At 36.7% G+C, this 15,482-nt stretch overlaps 1 pseudogene; it reads right to left on the reverse strand.

Moving 5' to 3' along the window:
• Positions 1 to 11,670: 11,670 nt before the first annotated feature.
• LOC101130210 (large ribosomal subunit protein uL10-like) lies at positions 11,671 to 12,238 on the reverse strand (annotated as a pseudogene).
• Positions 12,239 to 15,482: the final 3,244 nt, after the last annotated feature.

Here is a 15,482-nt window from a genome sequence, read left to right on the forward strand (position 1 = left end):
GGCATGTTCAGGGGCATCCTCCTTTGTCCATCTATTGGTTAAACTTTCTAAGAGTTGTTCTAATATTTGTAGCAAAAAAAAAAAGCATTTGCTGAGAAATTATAGCCAGTGATTCACCTGAATTCTCTTTTTTTTCTCAACGATTCTGTGAAGTAAATACCATTATTTTTTAATTTTAAAAATGTTTCATTTGTTCAATAATAAATTAACCTTAACTTCTTGTAACTTTTTTCCTTTATTGATTTTTTATTTTTTTAAGTTTTTGACTCTTTTGTAATAACATTTAGCTTAATACACAAAAAATGCATAGTTGTACGAAAATGTCTTTATATTTTTAGTTTTTTTTAATTTTTAAAATTAATTTTTTTATTACAATAGCTTTTGGGGAAACAGGTGGTATTTGGTTACATGAATAAGTTCTTTTTTTTTTTTTTTTAAACAATCTTGCTCTGTCACCCAGGCTGGAGTGCAGTGGCACAATCTCAGCTCACTGCAACCTCTGCCTCCTGGGTTCAAGCAGCTCTCTCATGCCTCAGCCTCCCAAGTAGCAGGAACTACAGGAGTGCACCACCATGCCTGGCTAATTTTTTGTATTTTTAGTAGGGACAGGGTTTCACCATGTAGGCTGGTCTTGAACTCCTGACCCCAAGTGATCTGCCTGCCTTGACCTCCCAAAGTGCTGGGATTACAGGTGTGACCCATCATGCCTGGCCACATGAATAAGTTCTTTAGTGGTGATTTGTGAGATTTTGGTGCACCCAACACCCAAGCAGTATATGCTGTACCCAATTTGTAGTCTTTTATCCCTCACCTGCCCCACCCTTAGTCCCCTGAGTCCCCAGAGTCCATTGTATCATTCTTATGCCTTTACGTCCTCATACCTTAGCTCGCACTTATGAGTGAGAACACATGATGTTTGGTTTTCCATTCCAGAGTTACTTCACTTAGTATAATGGTCTCCAATTCCATCCAGGTTGCCGTGAATGCCATTATTTCATTTCTTTTTGTGGCTGAGTAATATTCCATGGTGCGTGTGTGTGTGTGTATATATATATATATATGTATATATGTATGTATATATGTACATACATATAAAAGTATATATTTTCTTTATCCATTTGTTGATTAATGGGCATTTGGGCTAGTTCCATATTTTTGCAGTTGTGAATTGTGCTGCTGTAAACATGCATGTGCAAGTACCTTTTTCGTATAATGACTTACTTTCCTCTGGCTAGATACCCTGTAGTAAGACTGCTGGATCAAATAGATGGCAGTTCTATTTTTAGTTCTTTAAGGAATCCCCACACTGCTTTCCATAGTGGTTGTACTAGTTTACATTCCTACCAGCAGCGTAAAAGTGTTCCCTTTTCACAGTATCCACACCAACATCTATTATTTTTTGATTTTTTTATTATGGCCATTCTTGCAGTAGTAAGGTGGTATCACATTGTGGCTTTGATTTGCGTTTCCCTGATCATTAATGATGTTGAGCATTTTTTTCATATGTTTCTTGGCTATTTGTATATCTTCTTTTGAGAATTGTCTATTCATGGCCTTAGACCACTTTTCTATGGGATCGTTTGTTTTTTTTCTTGCTGATTTGTTTGAGTTCCTTGTAGATTCTGTATATTAGTCCTTTGTCAGATATATAGATTGCAAAGATTTTCTCCTACTAAGTAGGTTGTCTGTTGACGCAGCTGATTATTTCTGTTGCTGTGCAGAAGCTTTTTTCTTTAATTAAGTGCCATCTGTTTATCTTTGTTTTCATTGCATTTCCTTTTGGGTTCTTGGTCATGAAGTCTTTGTCTAGGTCTATGTCTAGAAGGATTTTTCTGATTTTATCTTCTAGAATTTTTATGCTTTCAGGTATTAGATTTAAGTCCTTAATCCATCTTGAGGTGTTTTTTGTATAAGGTTACAGATGAGGATCCAGTATCATTTTCCTATATGTGGCTTGCCAATTATCCCAGCACCATTTGTTGAATAGGATATTCTTTCCTTACTTTATGTTTTTGTTTGCTTTGTCAAAGATCATTTGACTTTATTTCTGTGTTCTCTATTCTGTTCCATTGGTCTATGTGCCTATTTTTATGCCAGTGCCATGCTGTTATGGTGACCATGAGTTTATAGTATAGTTTGAAGTCAAGTAATGTGATGCCTCCAGATTTGTTCTTTTCGCTTAGTCTTGCTTTGGCTATGTGGGCTCTTTTCTGGTTCCATATGAATTTTAAGATTGTATTTTCTAGTTCTGTGAAGAATGATGTTGGCACTTTGATGGGAATTGCATTGCATTTGTAGAGTGCTTTTGTCAATATGGTCATTTTCACAATATTGATTCTAGCCATCCATAAGTATGGAATACGCTTCCATTTGTGTCATCTATGATTTCTTTCAGCAGTGTTTTGTTGTTTTCCTTGTAGAGGTCTTTCACCTTCTTGGTTAGGTATATTTCTCAGTTTTTTGTTTGTTTGTTTGTTTTTTGCTTTTTTTATTTTGCAGCTATTGTAAAAGGGGTTGATTTCTTAATTTGATTCTCAGCTTGGCTGCTGTTGGTTTATAGCAGAGCTACTGATTTGTGTAGATTAATTTTGTATTCTGAAATTTTGCTGAATTTATTCATCAGTTCTAGGAGCTTTTTGGAGGAGCCTTTAGAGTTTTCTAGGAATACAATCATATCATCAGCAAACAGCAACAGTTTGACTTCTTCTATACCAGTTTGGATGCCCTTTATTTTTTTCTCTTGTCTGATTGCTCTGGCTAGGATTTCCAGTACTATGTTCTATAGAAGTGGTAAGAATGGACATTCTTGTCTTGTCCCAGTTCCTAGGGGTAATGCTTTCAACTTTTCCCCATTCAGTATTATATTGGCTGTGGGTTTGTCATAGATGGCTTTTATTACATTAAGTTATGTCCCTTTTATGCCGATTTTGCTGAGGATTTTAACCATAAAGGACTGGATTTTGTCAAATGCTTTTTCTGCATCTATTGAGATGATTATGTGATTTTTATTTTTAATTCTGTTTATGTGGTCTATCACATTTATTGACTTGTGTGTGTTAAGCCATCGGTGCATCCCTGGTATAAAATCCACTTGATCGTGGTGGATTATCTTTTTGATATGCTGTTGAATTCAATTTGCTAGTATTTTGTTGAGGATATTTGCATCTATATTCATCAGGGATATTGGTCTGTAGTTTTCTTTTTTTATTATGTTCTTTCCTGGTTTGGGGATTAGGGTGATACTGACTTCATAGAATAATTTTGGGAGGATTTTCTCTTTTCTATCTTGGGGAATAGTGTCAATAGTATTGCTACCAATTCTTCTTTGTATGTCTGATAGAATTCAGCTGTGAATCCTTCTGATTCTGGATTTTTTTTGGTGGGGGGGGGGGTTGGCAATTTTTTTTATTACCATTTCAATCTTGCTGCACCTTATTTGTCTGTTCAAAGTTTCTATTTCTTCCTGGTTTAATCTAAGATGGGTGTATATTTCCAGGAATTTATCCATCTCCTCTAGGTTTTCTAGTTTGTACATGCAAAGGTGTTCATAGTAGACTTGAATGATCTTTTGTATTTCTGTGGTATCAGCCGTAATATCGCCTGTTTTGTTTCTAATTGAGCTTATTTGGATCTTCTCTCTTCTTTTTTTGGTTAATCTTGCTAATGGTCGATCAATTTTATTTACCTTTTCAAAGAAAAAGGTTTTTGTTTCATTTACTTTTTGTACTTTTTTTGTTTTAATTTCATTTAATTCTGCTCTGATATTTGTTATTTCTTTTCTTCTGCTGTGTTAGGGTGTGGTTTGTTTTTGTTTCTCTAGTTCCTTGAGGTTTGACCTTAGATTGTCTGTTTGTGCTCTTTCAGACTTTTTGATGTAGGCATTTAAGGCTGTGAACTTTCCTTTTAACACCACCTTTCCTGTATCGCAGAGGTTTTGATAGGTTTTGTCACTGTTATTGTTCTGCTGAAAGAATTTTTAAATTCCCAATAATCATTCAGGAGCATGTTATTTAATTTCCATGTATTTGCATGGTTTTGAGGGTTCCTTCTGGAGTTGATTCCAAATTTTATTCCACTGTTGTCTGAGAGAGTACTGATATAATTTCAGTTTTCTTAAATGTATTGAGACTTGTTTTGTGGCCTATCACGTGGTCTGTCTTGGAGAAAGTTCCATGTGCTGATGAATAGAGTGTATATTCTTCATTTGTTGGGTAGAATGTTCTGTAAATATCTGTTAAGTCCATTTGTTCTAGGGTACAGTTTAAATCCATTGTTTCTCTGTTGAGTTTTTGTCTTTATGACCTGTCTAGTGTTGTCAGTGGAATATTGAAGTTTCACACTAATATTGTGTTGACATCCATCCCATTTCTTAAGTCTAATAGTAACTGTTTTGTAAATCTGGAAGCTCCGATGTTAGGTGTATATATATTTAGGATTGTGATATTTTTCCTGTTGGACTAGTCTTTTTATCATTATATAATATCCATCTTTGTCTTTTTTAACTGATGTTGCTTTAAAGTTTGTTTTGTCTTATATAAGAATAGCTACTTCTGCCTCTTTTTGGTGTCCATTCGCATGGAATATCTTTTTCCACTCTTTAAGTTTATGTGAGTCTTTATGTGTTAGGTGATTCTTTTGAAGACAGCATATACTTAGTTGGTGAACTTTTATCCATTCTGCCATTCTATGTCTTTTAAGTGGAACATTTCGTTTATTTACATTCAATGTTAGTACTGAGATGTGAGGTACTATTCTATTCATCATGCTACTTGTTGCCTGAAAACCTTGAGGATTTTTTTATTGCGTTTTTGTTTTATAGGTCCTGTGAGATTTATGCTTTAAACAGGTTCTATTTTCGTGTATTTCAAAGATTTTTTCAAGATTTAGAGCTCCTTTTAGCAGTTCTTGTAGTGCTGACATGGTACTGGCGAATTCTCTCAGCATTTGTTTATCTGAAAAAGACTATCTTTCCTTGATTTATGAAGCTTAGTTTCACTGGATACAAAATTCTTGGCTGATAATTGTTTTGTTTAAGGAGGCTGAAGATAGGACCCCAGTGCTTTCTAGCTTGTAGGGTTTCTGCTGAGAAATCTGCTGTTAATCTGATAGGTTTTCCTTTATAGGTTACCAGGTGCTTTTGCCTCATAGCTCTTAAGATTCTCTCCTTTGTTTTGACTTTAGATAACTTGATGACTATGTGCCTAGGCGATGACCTTTTTGTAATAAATTTCTGAGGTGTTCTTTGAGCTTCTTTTATTTGGATGTCTAGATTTCTGGCAAGGCCGAGGACATTTTCCTTGATTATTCCCTCAAATATGTTTTTCAGTAAATACCATTATTAAACCAGTTTTATCAATACGGAAACTGAGGCATAGAGAGGTTAAGCAACTTATCTCAAGTTATCAGTGCTCTGTTTTGGAGCTAGGAATTCAGTCACAGAAATGAAGAAGTGTTAAGTTTTTCACATTCTGATGGTTAACCTTTATTCTGCATTTGCCTATGTGTCATGTGTTGGCTCTAGAGAAATCAACTATGGCCACCAGAGCCCAGATCTGGCAACAAAAGTAAAACTTAATAGAAAAACATCAAGTCACTGCCTTGGGAAAGGATGCTTATTTAGCAGCCTGGAAAAGAACTTAACTGGCTAAACAGAGTTTTGTCCTTTTGTCCTCTAAAACTCTCCCATGGTGTATCTGGATGTCCTCACTGGGATAGCATAAACTATTGATCCCAATTTCTTTAGCTCTCTGCAGTGGAGTTATATGTCCACACCTCTTCTATGGCCTTCTGGTAGTTGTGATGTATTTTCCAGCCCTTGACTGTGTGTTTGGACATACAACCTGTTTTAACAGTGGGCTGTTAGTGAACATGATATGAGCATACAGTTGAATTGTGCTTTCAGGGTTGGGCTTGCCCTCTTGCATGAAAAGGGCATGCTGAAGCTAGCTTCTGCCCTTTCAGCTTGAGCAGTAGAATGTTCTGAGCCCAACCAAAAGGCTAGAGCCAAGCCCAGCTGACCCACAGGTAGAAGCAGAGCTGCTCAGGTGATCACAGCCTACATCAGCTAAGTCACTGACCCAAGTGCATGATAACAAGCGGTTGTTGTTTGAAGCCACTAAGCTAAGGGGTAATTTGTTACATGGCATTCTTGTGGCTATTGCTAACCAGTACACTGTGACAAACACAAACTAGAGGTTCTTTTTCAGTTTCTGTGTAAACTCTTTGGTTGTATCTCAGTCCTCTCCTCCTGAACTTGCTGGGTCACCTAACATAGTATCAACAGTTCCACTGCTTGCCAGGAAAGTTTCAAGTCCTGGACTGTTTAGCTCAGTGATTCTTAGTGCAGACCCTTCATTTGGTTGGAAGAGAAAAGACAGGTGTTAGAGTCAGTGTGTAAAGTAGAAGTTATGACTGATCAAAAACACCCTTGAAGAGCTTGCAAATTATCCCCGAAGTTCAGAGTCATGATTTTGTGTTTACAGCTCTGCAAATGTATGCTTATCCCAGTTTAAGAAACCCCAAAGAAAGAAACAAAAACAGGGTCTCTATGCAGATACCTGGACTTTCAAACTCATCTGCTTTTAACATAATTAGAAAATTCCTAGCAGTGAGTCAGAAATATGTGAAAACTCTAAACATTCTCTATGTGCTCAGAGTTTGTACCATTTTTCCATTAAGACCTCTAACCTTAACCTGTTTGAGGATTTGATAGAGTAGGATCTGATTGCAGAGGACAGGTCTGGAAAAAGCTTAGGTCTAAATTCAGTTTGTAGATTAAATGTGTTCATGGCCACCTTCACCATAATTAATTTTTTAAAACTTTTTTTCAATAGTTGTAGGGATACAAGTGGTTTTTGGTTAAATTTTAGACTAAAATTTTTGTGTACTCACCACTTGACTAGAGTACATTGTACCCAATATGTAGTTTTATTATCCTTCACTCCTCTCCCACCCTCCCATCCTCTGAATCTCCAAAGTCCATTGTATCACTCTATATGCCTTTGCATACCCATAGCTTAGCCCCCACTTATAATTGAGAACATATGGTATTTAGTTTTCCATTCTTGAGTTACTTCACTTAGAAGAATGGCCTCTAGCTCCATCCAAGTTGCTGCAAAAGACATTATTTTATTCTTTGTTATGGCTGAGGAGTATTCCATGTTATGTGTGTATATATGTATACATTATATATATGTATTATATGTGTGTATTATATATAATTATATATAATACGTGTATTATATATAATTATATATAATACGTGTATTATATATAATTATATATAATATGTGTATTATATATAATTATATATAATATGTGTATTATATATAATTATATATAATATGTGTATTATATATAATTATATATAATATGTGTATTATATATAATTATATATAATATGTGTATTATATAATATGTGTATTATATATAATTATATATAATATGTGTATTATATTTATATATAATATGTGTATTATATTTATATGTAATATGTGTATTATATATAATTATATATATAATATGTGTATTATATATAATTATATATATAATATGTGTATTATATATAATTATATATATAATATGTGTATTATATATAATTATATATATAATATGTGTATTATATATAATTATATATATAATATGTGTATTATATATAATTATATATATAATATGTGTATTATATTATATATAATATATTATATATTATATAATATATAATACACATATATAATATGTGTATTATATATAATTATATATAATATGTGTATTATATACAATTATATATGTAATATGTGTATTATATGTAATTATATATATAATATGTGTATTATATGTAATTATATATATAATATGTGTATTATATGTAATTATATATATAATATGTGTATTATATGTAATTATATATATGTGTATTATATATACATAATATTGTCTTTATCCACTCACCAACTGATGGACACTTAGGTTGGTTTTGTATCTTTGTAATGACCACCATAATTCCTACTTTACCTGCTAAACCCAGAACAACTTCAAATATAAGCAAAATAATTCTCCTTTATATTTCCTGTACTCTCACATTGTCCTCAGTGCTTCATCTCAGATACTAAGCTGTGGGCTAGGAAGGTAGACACATGAAAAATATATCGTGAGAGACTTAAACTTTGCCTCAGCCTACAGAATAACCATACTGGGCAATTATATCCTCTAGTCTGTGGAAGAACCATTAAAATAAATAAATTAATTAAAAAACAACCTGTCCCAAGCAAGTATCTGTGGGAGGGAAATTAGGTCCCGTGTGATCTTATGCCATCACAGTATGATGCTTCCACCTTCTGTGGCAGATGCACAGTGCAATTAAATTTCTCTTAAAGCTATATTTATTCCATTTAAAAACCTGAATTTTTACTGAGGTTATGTTCTTTCTACTTTTTTGGTGTTCAAACTATTTTTTAAAACTAGAAGACAAAGGCAGGCATGTGTGTGTGTGTGTGTGTGTGTGTGTGTGTGTGTGTGTGTGTGTGCTTGGTGTGCAAGTGTGATGGATTTTTTATGACCTATTGTGACATGTAGAAATTTGGATGTCCAAATTCTATCTTGGTCATTTACTAGTTCATGAAACTTAAACACCATGAGAGATTTCATGAGAGATTTCATTCACTTAGACAGTTAAACGGCCTGCAGCAAATTGGTTAGCCAATGGAACTCAAAATCTTTCCACTGGGAACCCCTGTCCCCAGAATGGAGGGGTAAACTTTCCAAAAGAAATGATAATTTCTCACATTTACAACCCTGTCATCTACTTTAAACTTTTTCACAAGCTAGGAGAAAGACAGGGTATAAGTTATTAGAATTTTATAGTTGATGGATTAAGTCTCAGAGTGATTAAGTCCCACCTCAGTGCCAGAATTAGAATTTGAAACCAGACCTTCTACTTCAGTTTCAAATCTCTTTCTACTAGAGTGTTATAATATCTACTTTGGCAAACTGCAAAGGCTGACCTTCTTTGTTGACCAAGAAGATTGCTTAAATATACAAGTTTCTCCTGCCCTAAAAGTCACTCTGTAGTCTGAGATGCAACTAATTAAAATTCCACCGTTAGGCTTTTTAGAATACTATTTCTGCCTTCTAGAATTCTGCTTTTCGAAGCATAGACCAAAAGCCACCACCTCCATGAAGCCTTTTCTGAGTCCGTCTCTTCCACCCAGACAGATATAATTTATTTGTGCTCTGAATGCCCCATTGGGCTTGGTGTTTCCTCTTGGGGCAAGTAGGTGCTGGGTCTCTATGCACCTACTACTAGATTGCAAACATCCCACTATGTTTTCTACTTTTAGCACCATTCCTCTTTTCTTTTGCCAACACATCACAATTCAGATTCATTTTAGCTTTAAACAGGAAACAAAATCAAAGCTCCCTCACTCTCTTAGCAAAACATGGTTATTCCGTTTGCCCTGAGCAAGTTCCATCTACCCTCACATAAGTCCTGGAAATCAGGGAGGACAGAAAAATAAGGCCACCATGAAAGAGTTATTGAGATCCTTCTTGACACCCTAGCTTGATGAAATGTAAAGACTGTAGACTGAGATGTACCTGGGTTTGAATCCCACTCCCTCATCATTCTAGTTAAATAAATTTGGCCAAATCACTGACCTTCTCTTCACCTCCATTTCCTCATCTGTGCAAGAGTCAATGTATATGATGGAACTTTTATGCCTGACACATTGGAGGCACTCAATTAAATGGTAGCACCTTATTGTTCTGGTATTGCTGCTACTTTTGCTGATATTCTTACTAACATTCTTACTGGCTCATACTCCCCCTGAGGAAACATTAGCTCTTGTCCACAATGCCCTTTGTACTCATAGCCGTCTTTGTCTCCTATCCTTTTCAGATCACTCCATGGGGCCACCAGCAGGTTTCCTCATGCAATATATAAATAGCGAATATTGGAACCAGAGTATTAATTTAGCCTAGACTTTGTTCCAGCCTTCCCACTGGCCTGCCTTGTAGATGGATGAACTGGAGCAGAAATAAGGAAGCAATGTTCTTTCTTCATATCACACACCTAAGGGATTTTTTTTTTAGTCTTCTGAGAACATCAAATTCTACCTCGAGCTCAAAGTAACTCTCAATAAGAGAAATCATTCATGGGAAACAGGGGAAGGCGCTGAACTTCAAAGCCAAACTGAATCGCAGCTGGTACCCCCTGCAACTCTCAAGAATAGGAAAGCAGCAGTCGGAAAAACTAGAATGGAGTGCTATGGGGTGGGGGCGAGGATGAACAACCACTCTGGCATTTAAATAACATTGACAGCTTAAACTCAAGCCATCATTTCAAGAAAATTCCAACATAAGGTGAAGTAGTTTAAAGTGTAAAAAGTTGACTCTTCTGCAGAGGCAACTTTTTATATTTTACTTGTCATTCTCATATGAAACCTGCAAGTCCATGTTAAGAAACTGTTGCCTGGAAATCGGAAGTGTTAAAGATGATCGACAAAGTTACCTTACAGGGAAGTCTGAGCCAAAGCCGGCTTTTTAATTTTATTTTATTTCTCCTATTTGTCTTGTAGGTGCATTAAGAATAGACTGCTTGCTCATAAATGTAACTGATTATTTGGCTGGTTATGTAGCAGTTGCTATTTTGAACTCCTTCTGAGTTTCTGGCTTTCTGGTAGGAAGTTTAATAGCTCATTAAATGGTATACCCTCTCATTTTTATCCAGCCTCACTTTCTGCTGTTTTAATATGTGCTGAGGAATTTGGAGATGTACCCTCATTTGAACAAATAATGCTGGATAAAGAGCCATGCTCAGCCCCGAACACAGTAAAGTTTTTTAATAATGTAAATTCGAGTTCATAGTGAGTATTGAAACACAGCTATATAGTTTCCAAACTTACGTCAGATCTCGTTTAATCTTCACGAGGTAGAAAAGTATTCATTCATTACAAAATACTTCCTACAAAGTGCCAGGCATTGTGTTCAATGTTGTGTCTGCAATTCTAGATAGCATCATTTCTCTATGTTTAAATGAGGAACCTGGTTTCAGCAAGATTAAGTGACTTGGCCAAGGTCACAGGAGTGAGCAAAAGACCCAGTTCCTCTGATTCAGATCCCACGTTCGTTTCCACAGAATAAACATATAGCTGAAAGGAGCTTTAGAGATCATATCAATGTTTTTACTTTATATATGAGAAAAATAAGCATTCAGGCCTAAGTTTACACTGTGTATACACATGTACACATAGTGAAATGGGGATGGGAACTCAAGTCCCACAACACTTAGTGTATTGTCTTACACAAAAGGATACTTTAAGATTAACTTATTGTATATTTTTAGGTCATCTCTGAAGTCTACTTTCTTCTCTGAAGTACATGCTCCAAAATTTCTTCAAGTACATCCCCTCAGGGCACCTTAGAATATAAGAGAAACATTCTGACCAAATTTGTCTCCATCTTGACCTCAGGCACTTTAGTCTGTGTTGAAACTTCTTTTTATTTTTTTAAGAGAAGTCTTTATTTACTTGTTTTGAAAAAAAAAAGCTGGCTAAGTTGGTTGCTTTTTGGTGATCAATGAGACCAAACTCCATATCCTTGTCCAACTCTCGATTCCTCCTTGGTTCAACCTTGGCTGAACTGTGGCCACAGTAGGAGCAGCAGTGATAGCAGAGGTCACACGGGCAGCAGCCACAAGGCAGGTAGATCAGCCAAGAAGGTCTTGACCTTTTCAGCAAGTGGGAAGGTGCAATCATTCTCCACAGACAAAGCCAGGACTTCTTTGTACGCATTGATGATAAAATGGGGTACTGATGCAACAGCTGGGTAACCAATCTGCAAACACTGGCACCATGCAGACACCCTGGAAGAGAGGATGCAGAGTGTCCCCTGTGATGTAAAGCACTTCAGGGATGTAGATGCTGCCATTGTCAGACACTTGCTTGATGATCCGCCAAGGAATAGGGGAGATGTTCAGCCGTATGGCTTCACTGGCTCCCACTTTGTCTCCAGTCTCAATGAGCTGCACATCCCTTACGATTTCAACGATGCCCCTGGAGATTTTAGTGGTGATGCCTAACGCCTGGAAGAACACCTGGTCCCAGCATGGTGTTCTGGGCACAGAGACTTCACATGGGGCAGTGGCACCAGCATTGGTGGTAGCTGGCATCTTATTGGCCAGCAGTGTGTCCCTGAACTCAGAACATAATGAACATGACCCAACTGACAGCTCCAACTGGTCCATCAACTAAGAATTTTGCCTCTCTCCTGTCTGCAGGCATAGTCAACTTCTAAAAACGCAAATTGCGTTGGTGGTTTCCCACTGCATTTAGAAGGAAATGCTGGGTCTGGTCCTGCAGGGTGCTTCAATGTGAGCTTCTTTGCCTGCTTGTCCGGCCTCATCTTGTTCCTCTCTCTCTCTCCCTCATGACCATTTGGCCATGCTGGTCTGCTTTTAGTTCTGGAATGTCTCAAGTTCTTTCCTGCCTTAGCACATGCTGTGCTTTCCTTTGTACTGGTCTTCCCATCTCTTTACTTAGCAAACTCCTCCTTATCCTTCAGAGTCTCAGAAGAAATGTCCCTTCCTCAGAAAGGCTCTCTCTAATTCCATTCTCAACCAGGTCTCTCTTTTTGCTTCCTTATAGCCCATTTACCTTTCATGACACTTATATACATTTGTCATCCCATATTTATTTGTGTAATTGGCTATTTAATGAGCTCTGATGGAAGAAGGGACTATGTCTATTATTTTCACCACTTTGCCTGGCACATGATAGTGGCTTAGTAAATATTTACTGGATGCGTACATTAATGGCATCTAGTGAATCCTTTAAAATCTAGTCATTAACGTGTCTGTTCTGGCCTGTGTTTAGATCTCCGGAAAGCCAACACTTGTCTTATTTATCTTTGCTGTTCCCACAATACCTCATGTGGTCCCCAACACAAAACAAATGTTTGGTAGTGTTTATAGAAGAGCCATCTCATGAAGGAATACAATTCAATATTATTGTTGATCCCAAGGAACAGATCGTCAACAGAGGCCGTAAGCATCCTCAATCCAACTAGAAAAAATCTCTACCATCCTGCCCGCCTGCCTTGTTAAACAGGCTAATGTGCCTTTGCAGCTTTGTTGAGTTTCCACTTGTTTAAAGCTGTGTTGGTGAAGTTATTTTAATGCAGGTATCATTAGTTTGAAAAAGCTCTTAGCCCCTTCACAGAAGTCTTGAAAAATATCAGCAGCCTAACTGATGGTGCCATCCATGGAGACTGGATAGCTTATGACAGTTAAATTAAACATAAATCAAGGAGGAAAAGAGAATAAAAGTGACCTTCTGGCCACCAGTAATCATCCTTCTGGCCACTAGTCTTTATCCTCTGGAGGATAACTTTGCTACTGCAGTTTTAAATCTAGAAATATAAATGGATTGTTGGTAGGAGGAGTGGTAATATCCTGAAGGAATTGGTACCGTTTTTGTACCAGGAGATCCTACCTGCTTTCCCAATCACCCCTCTACAAAAAGAGCTTGAGGAAGTAGTGCATACAATGGATTGAAGCTGAATGAATCAAAATACCAATGGACTGTTAGGTAGATTTGTGCCTGCTACACTACTAGAGGACTGCACTCTCTGGCAAGCTGAGCTGAAGTGTCCCCCCATAGGTTGGTCTTTGGGTGTGGGCCATAGACCAGCAACATCTGTATCACCTGAGAACTTGTTAAAAATGCAGAATCTGTGGCTTCCAAACCTACTGAGTCAGAATCTCTATTTTAACAAAAACCCCTCAGTGACTGTATGCACATTTATTTTGGAAGCAAGATAAAGAAGAGAGAGGAGCAGAGCGAGAGCTACAGCCAACCGTTATGTCTAATGAATCCTATGCACCACCCTTTGCCTTCTAGTCAGTATCGTTTAGAAAGAGACCATTATCATGGCAGAACTTTAAGGTATTTTATCTTCCCATGTGGTATACCCCAAGTCATGAGAGTCAAGCAAAATCCCAGGTCCTGGCTGACTCAGAGAGAAAGACTTTCACAAGAATTTCATGAACTCCAAAATGATAACAAGTAACAAACTTGCTCTCACTAATTTCAGCCAAAAGCTGTAAATACTCACATCCCTAAGACAGAATGACTGGAGGCAGAGAACTGAGGAAGCTTAGCATTTAATATGTCAAAAGATATAAGAATAAACTCTTTGGTAACCTATAATAAAAACAACAATATAAATTCCTAGACAAGAAAAAAGTTTATTTTATCTATACCTATAGCCTTGCTTACAGTGGTCTGGAACTGGGTTTCTGGGCTGAAGATATGAATGACAGAGAAAACAAAACTTAATTATCTGGGAGGAAAAGGAAAACAAGAAAATTCACCATGCCATTGTCTGACTATTACATGGAATCTGGTTTTGAAGACTTAAGATGAATATTAGGGAAAGAACTGTAGATTTAGAACCTGTTTTATTTCATTCATTCAAAGTCTATTTTAACATTGAACTTAAAGAGTTTCAATGCTATACCTCAATATCATATGTATAACCTCTTAATTTGCAGTGACCCCATACAATAGTAAATTTTCTATAAAGTATTCCAAAATCTGACCAATAAAATTAGTATTCCCTTTTTCTTGGGAAGAGTAACAGAGTAATAAAGAGAGATAACAATTTCTGTATGAAATGCAGCCTCATGCAGGCAGGCTTAAAAGGGAAAATGAATCTCAAAGGGCATTGCAGAGGGGCATGTGTGCATGGAAAAGAAAAATTACATGTGAGACTGAGGCCATAGGGGAGTGTCTGTTGACTTCAGACCTCTGAGAAATTTTTCAGACTCCTCAGAACAGCTTTAACTCTGTTCCCCAAGCAGAGGAGAAAATAATGTCTTTTAAATATATTTTCATAGAGTAGCATCCTTTATTATTATTTTTTTTTTATTATTTTTTTTTTTGAGGTGGAGTCTTGTTCTGTCGCCAGGCTGGAATGAAATGGCACAATATCGGCTCACTGCAACCTCCGCCTCCCAGGTTCAAGTGATTCTCCTGCCTCAGCCTCCCGAGTAGCTGGGACTACAGGTGCGCACCACCATGCCCAGCTAATTTTTGTATTTTTAGTAGAGACGGCATTTCACCATGTTGGCCAGGATGATCTCGATCTCCTGACCTCGTGATCTGCCTGTCTCAGCCTTCCAAAGTGCTGGGATTACAAGCATGAGCCACCGCACCCGGCCCCTTTATTATTTTTAATGTATTTTTTTCTCCCACTACAGTGAGGAGTTACCCAGTAGAGATTCCCACCAACACACACATACACACAAAGGATCCTTCCACGTAGATACATGAATTTCCATTGTCCTAGTTAGCATAGTTTCATCTTCTATTAAGGTTTTCAAGGCAGGGTCTTAAATCCTGACTTGGAGCCTTAAGGAGCAGTAAAAACATTAAACATGGAGTTGTTTTTCCTCAAAATTCAACTGTGAAATATTTAAATCCTGAAAA

The sequence above is a fragment of the Gorilla gorilla genome, chromosome 2 (assembly GCF_029281585.2).
Source record: "Gorilla gorilla gorilla isolate KB3781 chromosome 2, NHGRI_mGorGor1-v2.1_pri, whole genome shotgun sequence".
Lineage (NCBI taxonomy): Eukaryota > Metazoa > Chordata > Mammalia > Primates > Hominidae > Gorilla > Gorilla gorilla.